We start from the raw sequence: 8,016 nt of genomic DNA, 5'->3' as shown, positions 1-8,016 counted from the left end.
AGAGGAAGACCCCCAGTGAGATGGATTGGCCAAGTGGTAGCATCAATGGGCTCAAGTGTGGCAACAATGGTGATGTTGGCCCAGGACCGGGCAGTGTTTCGTTCTGTTGTGCATAGGGACACTATGAGTCAGTTCCGACTTGATGGCACATAACAACAGCAACAACATGAAAAGTTGTACTCCAACAAATTTGGAAACTTAGAAGAGATGGCTACATTTTTAGAAAAACACAACTGACCTAAACTTACTAAGGAGCTCTGGTAGCACAGTAATTACGAATTGGGCCGGTAACCCCAGGGTCAGCAGCTCAAACTACCAGCTGTTGCACGGAAGAAAGATGAGGCTTTCTGATGCTGTAAAGATTTATAGCTTTGGAAATGCTGTACAGGGTCGCTATGAGTCGGAACCAACTCCATGGCACACAACAACAACAACAACCTAAACTTACACAGAGTGAAGTAGAAAACCTCAACAGACCCATAACAAAAGAAGAAATTGATCAGGTTATCAAAAAACTACCTATCGAAAAAAGTCCAGGTCCAGATGTTTCACTGGTGAGTTCTACCAAACATTCAGGGAAGAGCTGTCACCAATTCTACTCAGATTATTCCAGAATATAGAAGAGGATGGAAAACTTCCTAATACATTTTATGAAGCAAGCATAAACCTCATACCAAAACCAGGGAAGAAAATTATTGACCAATATACGTCACAAACATAGATGCAAAAAATTCTCAACAAAATCCTAGCCAACAGAATCCAACAGCATATCAAAAAAATTATATATCATGATCAAGTGGGATTCATGGATGGGATTCAAGTGGGATATCAGGGATGCAAGGATGGTTCAACATTAGAAAAACGATCAATGTTATCCACCATATAAAAAAGAAAAAAGAAAAGAACCACATGATCATATCAATTGATGCAGAAAAGGCATTTGACAAAATCCAACATCCATTTCCTGATAAAAACCCTCAACAAAGTAGGAATTGAAGGGATATTCCTCAACATAATTAAGAGCATATATACAAAACCAACAGCCTACCTTACTCTCAATGGAGAGAAACAAAGTAAGAATTAAAGTATAATTTTTAGTTCTGGGAAGAAAAAGTTTTTAGGTGCCATCAATAGCATATTTTAAATTTTTTTATGTGTTATATAAAAACATTTATGAGGCTAAGTCAAAAAGTACTGCTAATAGGGTTCCAGTTTGTACACGCAGAGTTTTATTTCCAACAAAACATGTTTAAACATGTCTCTGCACTATCAGTAGATGCTTGCAAACAAGTTCTCTCAATAATATATTGTCTTAGTCTGGTAAGGGTGCAAAACAAACAAAAGCAAAATTCGGTCCAACAATGGGTTTCCAAGAGGATATGCTGGACTAGTTAAAATTCACAGCAGAGAGGTGAGCTTAGCAAGTTATGGTAACTGTTTCATAAAATTACAAAGAGGTAATTTTGATACATTTTCTCAGAGGAACGCATGATGAAATCGAAAACTGGGTTGGTGAGAAAAAGCCTAATAAAGTTGCACCAAAGAATTTTTTTCCTATTGTGACAATATATATGCTCCTTTTTTGAGGGCAGTAAGGGCTATCTTGAGAGAATTTCATTGTGAAACCTTATCTCATTCACCCTACAACCCTGATCTTGCCAATTCAGACCTTTTTGTTCTCCAAACTAAAAAAAAACCATTGAAAATGAACATGATTTGAATCCCTTGATGCCAAAACTCCCATTTTGACATGGTGTTGTTAATCTAAGAGTTCAGAATTCTTCAGGGAAAGGTTAAAGATATAGAAACACTGCCTTCTGAAGTGTGTAAAACTATATGGATGATGAATAAAAAAAAAACAAAAAATAATAGTTTTATATTTTGATATTTCATTTTAAAAAAGGGTTCTATGACTTTATAGCAATACTTTTGACTTACCCTCATATCTGTATTGGTGTGTTATATTACAGAGAAGTATTTATTCACATTTTATATTACACTTACAAAATGATTCTATAACTTATGATGTTGCTGTTGTTAAGTGCCGTCTAGTCGGTTCCGACCCATAGCGACCCTGAACAGGGTTTCCGAGGCTTTATGGGAGCAGAAAGCCTCATCTTTCTCCCGCAGAGCAGCTGGTAGTTCTGACCTTGAGGTTCACAGCCTGATTCGTAACCACTACGCTACCAGAACTCCTATAACTTATGATACTAAACATAAAAATGCAATTTGGTCTTTTCTGGTTTAATCATGTGATATGTTGGTTGTATACCTTTCTTTACGATAGCAATTATCAGGCCACAGACTAATATAACTTTACTGATATAATGCTTGTCACACTCAAATGGACTGGAAAATACACACATCCCTGCTCTAGCACGCAATTTTGGGTAAGGATTATCCTTCAGTTTATGCCAAATCTAAGAATATGGGCAGTGCAACAAAACTATTTTTACTATGGAAAGGTGGATAAGGTTGGATTCATTTTTCAAAAGGAACAAGTCACATCTATTAAATATTCCTTATCAAACATTAAATCTTGGGTCTAATTTCATAGAAATTTCTGAATATTGAACAATTTAGGCTATCTTCTCTTTTTGTTTAGAAATAAGTCATGTCATTCCAATTTAATAATGATAAGGTAACAAAACAGAGTGAAGCTTCAAATCAGATGCAGTATTCTGATGGAGCCTACCTGTTGTCTGTTTCCACTCTATTTCATCGGGTAGTGTAAACAAAAGAATTTAACCTAGCTAAAATATTAATGGGGAAAAGAGACTAAAAAATGTCAAATATACTTCCAAAGAAATGATGTCTCACTGCATAACGTAAATATGAGTTTCCAGCTCAGTAAACCTCTTATGCAAAAACAATATACATATAACATTTTTTAAAACTCAAACTCATTATTTATATTGTGTAATACATAAGTCAAAATAAAATAGAGATCTGGAGTATTTATTATATTATATTTATCTAAAAATATACAAATTATCAAAAAAATAAAATCGCCAACCCAAATCATATTAACTTTAAATCTTAACTAAGTAGATTTCCTTAACAGCTCACCATAACAAAGAAAAAATCTCCTTGTAAACAAGTATAAATATATATAGGACTATAAACTGTGGTGCTGTGGGTTAATGGGCTGGACTGCAAAGTCACTTTGAACCACAAGGTTGGTGATTCAAGCTCACCAGCCACTCCTCGGAAACCCTATAAAGGGTTGCTATGAGTCAGTATCAACTCAACAGCACTTAAAAACAACAACAAATTTACTAGAAGACAGAGAAATACTAACTAAACATAGTTCATTTTAATTATGAATTGGTATTGCCATTTCTGAAAGCATTGGTGGTATTAAAACAATACACCAGTACTGATGTCCAATAAATGATTTACACATTTTTCATGCACAACTTCATGTGTCAGATTCACTTTCAGATCCTAGTTGATTGTCATCTGATCCATCACTTTCTTTGTCTCAATCTTTCATAGATGCTTCCATCATGAAATCATCGCGTAGGATATTCCATCCTGGACCCTCTTCTGATTTTACTTCAGTCTGTTTGGCTTTAGAGTTCTCCCCCATAGAACTTTTCTCATTTGTACTTCCATCCATTCCTCTAAGAACACTGATGAAATCTTTTTTAGCATGCCTTCTAATAGAGCCTCCAGATTCTTTAACGTTTTCATCAACGTTCTTTTGATGCTTCTGAACAGCATTAAATAACTGTACCACACCCCTCATTGCAATCCTCTGAAGATTTCTCTCTGTTTCTTTGTCTTTGACAACATCTGGCTTCACTCTGCACATCATTTCCCACTCCCGCTTCTTATCAAGCTGTTTTCTCTTCTCTAGTCTCTCTTGCTTTAACTTTTCTTTCTCCTTTTCCAGCTCTTTGCTTTTGATCAGAATGGTGAGTTTACTTTTAGAAGTTTTTTTGTTAAGAATTTTAGCCACGGCATTAGCCCAGCCTGTATTTGTCCCAACACTAGATTCAGCAGCATTTTCTTTGTCACAGGGTTCAACATCCTCCTTATTGTCAGCTTCTATTGCTTCATCATTAGAAGAAAAGTCATCCTCTTCTAATTCACAGCTTCCTATAGAACCTCTCCTCTCAAAACTGTCTTTATCTGCTTCTTCCAGCTTACAAGATGCAGTCCTGGCCACCAATTTCATCATCTTCTTCTTCTTTAGGGAGTTTTTCAGCTTTTCCCCTGCATTTACACATTAGTCCTGAATGGTCGCTGCCATTTTCCACTACCGGAAGCGTAACTCAGTAATTACTTTTATATAACAAGATTTGGGGACTTGTGAATCAATTCCATGCCCATTAATAATATACTTCTGAACCAAGATATTTTTTCCTTTTTTTAATAGAACTGGATGGTGTTGAATTCTTGGGGTCCTGGAAGAACCACGTTTTTTTTAAACAAAATCTGACAGCACATTCCAACCACTCCACAATGTAGAAGTAATGAAGATGTAAGTGTAAGAAAATCTCTAATTGAATCCAGCACGTAGCAAGCATAGTTTAACACAAAGCATACCATCTGAAGTCGCCTGCGCTGGCGGCCTAATCCTGTCAGGGCAGACAGTACAAGGAAGTTATTTCTGGATCATGTCTCTGTTGAAGTTTTCAATCCACGTAGCCAGGATGAATAAAAAGGACCCTTTCCTTGGGTAGGATCTTGGAGTTAGGTTAGGGTACATGGGAGTTAGCTTTGCTAAGGTTATCCTTTGGTTAGTAATTTGAAGGGCAAAAAATGGGAAATAGAGGTATCTGGACCAGCGTTTTCCCGCCGGCTTTCATGCCCTGTCCAGGGCCAGTGTTTTGTGGCTTTCTATGTGTGGTGGCTCGAGGTACTTTTTCTCCCACACCCCATAATTGGGGCAGTCCCTCAGGGACACGCCATTTGATCCCAGCCATTGGTCTCTAATGTCCAAGGCAAGCCCTGTCAACCCAGATGACTAAGCTCCTACATCCGGCACCCCTTTGATGCGCGGGTCAGCGTGGGAGGGTGCAGGCAGTGGAAATATGTGTTTTCTTTTCAAAATTCCTCATTGGTGACTCACTGCCAGGTGTCCCCAACCCTCCCAGCCTGCTTCCCCCACAGCCCCCTCGCCATGCCGTGATTCTCTGGGGAGGAGCCCTCCTGAGGCCCTTGGCTCAGCACTGATCCCTGGAAGGAAGGGAAGGCTCAGAGCAGACCCCAGAAACTATGTGCTGAGTCTAGGGCTGCTGCAGAGGCTATGGCGTGTTCACAGGCAAGAGTCTCAGACCAGCAACCACAGATACACATTGTCTAGTGAGCACAATGCTAAACATGGTGTGGATTTGAGTGCCTCTGAGTGATTCCCATGGGACCTATCACTTCCTGTTGCCCCCTGGTTGGCTTGTTGTTGTTAGTTACTATGGAGTTCATCCTAACTCATGGCGACCCCATGTGTGTCAGAGTAGACGTGTGTTCCACAGGGTTTTCAAAGCTGTGAACTTTTGGAAGCAGATCTTCAGGCCTCTGGATGGGTTTGAACCATCATCCTTTTTACTAGTAGCCAAGTGCTTAACTGTTTGCTCCACCAAGGGATTCCATCTTCCTGGCTCTTGGAGGCATTTGAGTTTGAGACACTGAGAAAGGTCATGGAGCCTTGTTGGTGCGGAACAGATTTACACAGTTAACCGTACTGACCAGCTGTCCCTACTCCATCCCTTTTCTCCCTAGTTCCTTGGAATGAAGGTGTGTTTAGTTAACTATATTGTAACTGGAGTTACTATTCTGTTTCTGGTCTGTAGAAGGTAACATGGTCTTTTGGGGTAAGCCAAGAGAACTGGGCCAGATGTGTTGCCAAGCCCTGTCCCTGAGGCCTTGAAGGCCCCTGTTGGAGGCACAGGGACGTCCCTGGGTGTCTGCTGAACAGGCGGCCTCTGTCTGGACATGCAGCCCTTTCAGCTGTTGTGAGCCCTAGTTGGAAGAGGCATTCCAGGGACATTCTTTCTGTCTGGAGCAGGAACTTGGCCTGCAGTACGAACCCCAAACCAGAACAAACTACATCAATTTGCTCAACCTCGAACCAAATCCAAATATTTTTTATATCACTGAGAACCAAACTGGAGCTCTGGGTTTTGATTTTTTTTTTCTCTCTCTCTCTCTCTTCAGAGAGGTCGAACTGAAATGAGACCCTGCTATTTTCTCAGGCAAGGGGAGCCTGAAGAGAGCTTTGGGGTAGATGCTGGGTGTAGTTGGATTGTGGGCAGAAACAGACTGGGAGGCAGAGTTTGGTGTGAAGAGATTGTAGTAGATGGCTTTCAGGATGGAGCAGCTAAAGGGCTGGACCTCCGGCAAAAGCACAGTCTACATCGCTTTCCATGTATGGCATTGTGCAGTGGGTATAACACAGCTAAACATCTACCAGGCAGCAGCTAGGGATACAGGATGCAGCATAGCAGCATACCAAATGTAGGACCTTTAATACGATCAAGTACCAACTGGTTTCTCAGTATTTTCTGGTCACCTTCCAGTCAGTCAAACCAAATCACTTACCAAGGAATAAACTCTGACTCATGGTAATTCCGTGTGTGCCAGAATATAACTGTGCTCCATAGGGCTTTCAGTGACTGTAAGCATTTGGAAGTAAATTGCTAGAAAGGGAGAGGGAGGGAAAGAGGATGGGGGGTGGGGGAGAGAAATAGAAAGGGACATAGAGGGAGAGAAAGAGAAAAACATAAAGAGAGAGATAGAGATGGAGAGAGAGGGAGGAAAGTTGAGAAGGGAGGAAGAGACAGAAAGAGATAGAGATGAAGGGAGATGGAGAGACAGACAGAAAGGTAAAGACAGAAAAGAGAGAGAAAGATTTGAAGAGAGGGAGTGACACAGAGAGAGAGTTGATGGAGAACATTGAGAGGAACAAAATCACCAGAATCAGCAGCCACATTGCCTACTCTGGCAAGACAGGAGAGCTACCAGGTTGATAGAACCACACAGTTGTATGTGAAGTCTGAATCTGGTTACTATGAATGTTTTCTGGCCTCCTTCCTTCACTTTGTATTCTTCTAATCCATCTCCAACTCCCAAGAGGACCTAGGCATAAACCAGATCCTTGATATCTGAAACAAATACAGGTGAGAGAACTATAGACAAATAGATGAACACATACGGTTCTGTCTCATCCAAGACCAGTCTGTAAACTGCTTCCTAGCTGTAGTACACCATACAGGTTACTTAACCTCTCTGAGTCCCAGTGTTCTCATCTATCAAATGGAGTGAATGCCACCCTTCAGAGAATTTTGTGAGGATTAAACAAACTATCAACAGTTTTCATCTCTTCAAATCACCCAGCAATTCAGACACTGGATTGGGACTGGATCCAGATATATGGTTCCAGTTTAGACGAGTCAAGTCATTGGTATTTTGATGACCCTTTGGTTAAGTTGAAATTCTGGGTGGGGAAAACAGTTTAGCATTTGGCTACTAACTAAAAAATTGGCAGTTCAGGTCCAACTGTATATGCCTTGGAAGAAAGGCTCTTGAAAGACCACACCATTAAAAACTCTTTGAAATGGATAAAAGGTTTTTTGTTTTTGTTTTTTAAATTAACAAACAACAACAACAAAATCCAACCCTATGGGACATGGTTCTATTCTGGCACACATGGATTCCCATGAGTCATTTTTATGGCAACAGGTTTGGTTTTGGGGGGTTAGGTTCAACACAGCATTCAATAACACAGTTCAAGTTTAATCTAGTTAAAAATCTAACCAATAAGTGTGGTTTGAGTTGCCCTTTCCTTTTCCCCTCCCCCTTTCTTTGTTTATGATTTGATTTAGTTGATGTCTCTGAAAAAGTCCATCCACATAACATTCATGCAATCAGAAGAAGTTTTGAAAATAGATTTGGAACCCATTAGCCTGCCAAAATGTTCCCTAGTCTATCAAAATTTTTTTTACAAGTCTGATAACACTTAATACATCATTGGACTTATGTAGCCTGCCAAATTGGTCCTGGTCTTACCCA

General features: G+C 40.0%; 1 pseudogene; it reads right to left on the bottom strand.

The window, feature by feature from the left end:
• Positions 1-3,421: 3,421 nt before the first annotated feature.
• Positions 3,422-4,258, bottom strand: LOC102842611 (annotated as a pseudogene).
• Positions 4,259-8,016: the final 3,758 nt, after the last annotated feature.

This window comes from Chrysochloris asiatica, unplaced genomic scaffold, assembly GCF_000296735.1.
Source record: "Chrysochloris asiatica unplaced genomic scaffold, ChrAsi1.0 scaffold00071, whole genome shotgun sequence".
Lineage (NCBI taxonomy): Eukaryota > Metazoa > Chordata > Mammalia > Afrosoricida > Chrysochloridae > Chrysochloris > Chrysochloris asiatica.
The sequence above is the reverse complement of the archived record's forward strand: the minus strand, read 5'-3'. Positions and strand labels throughout refer to the sequence as shown.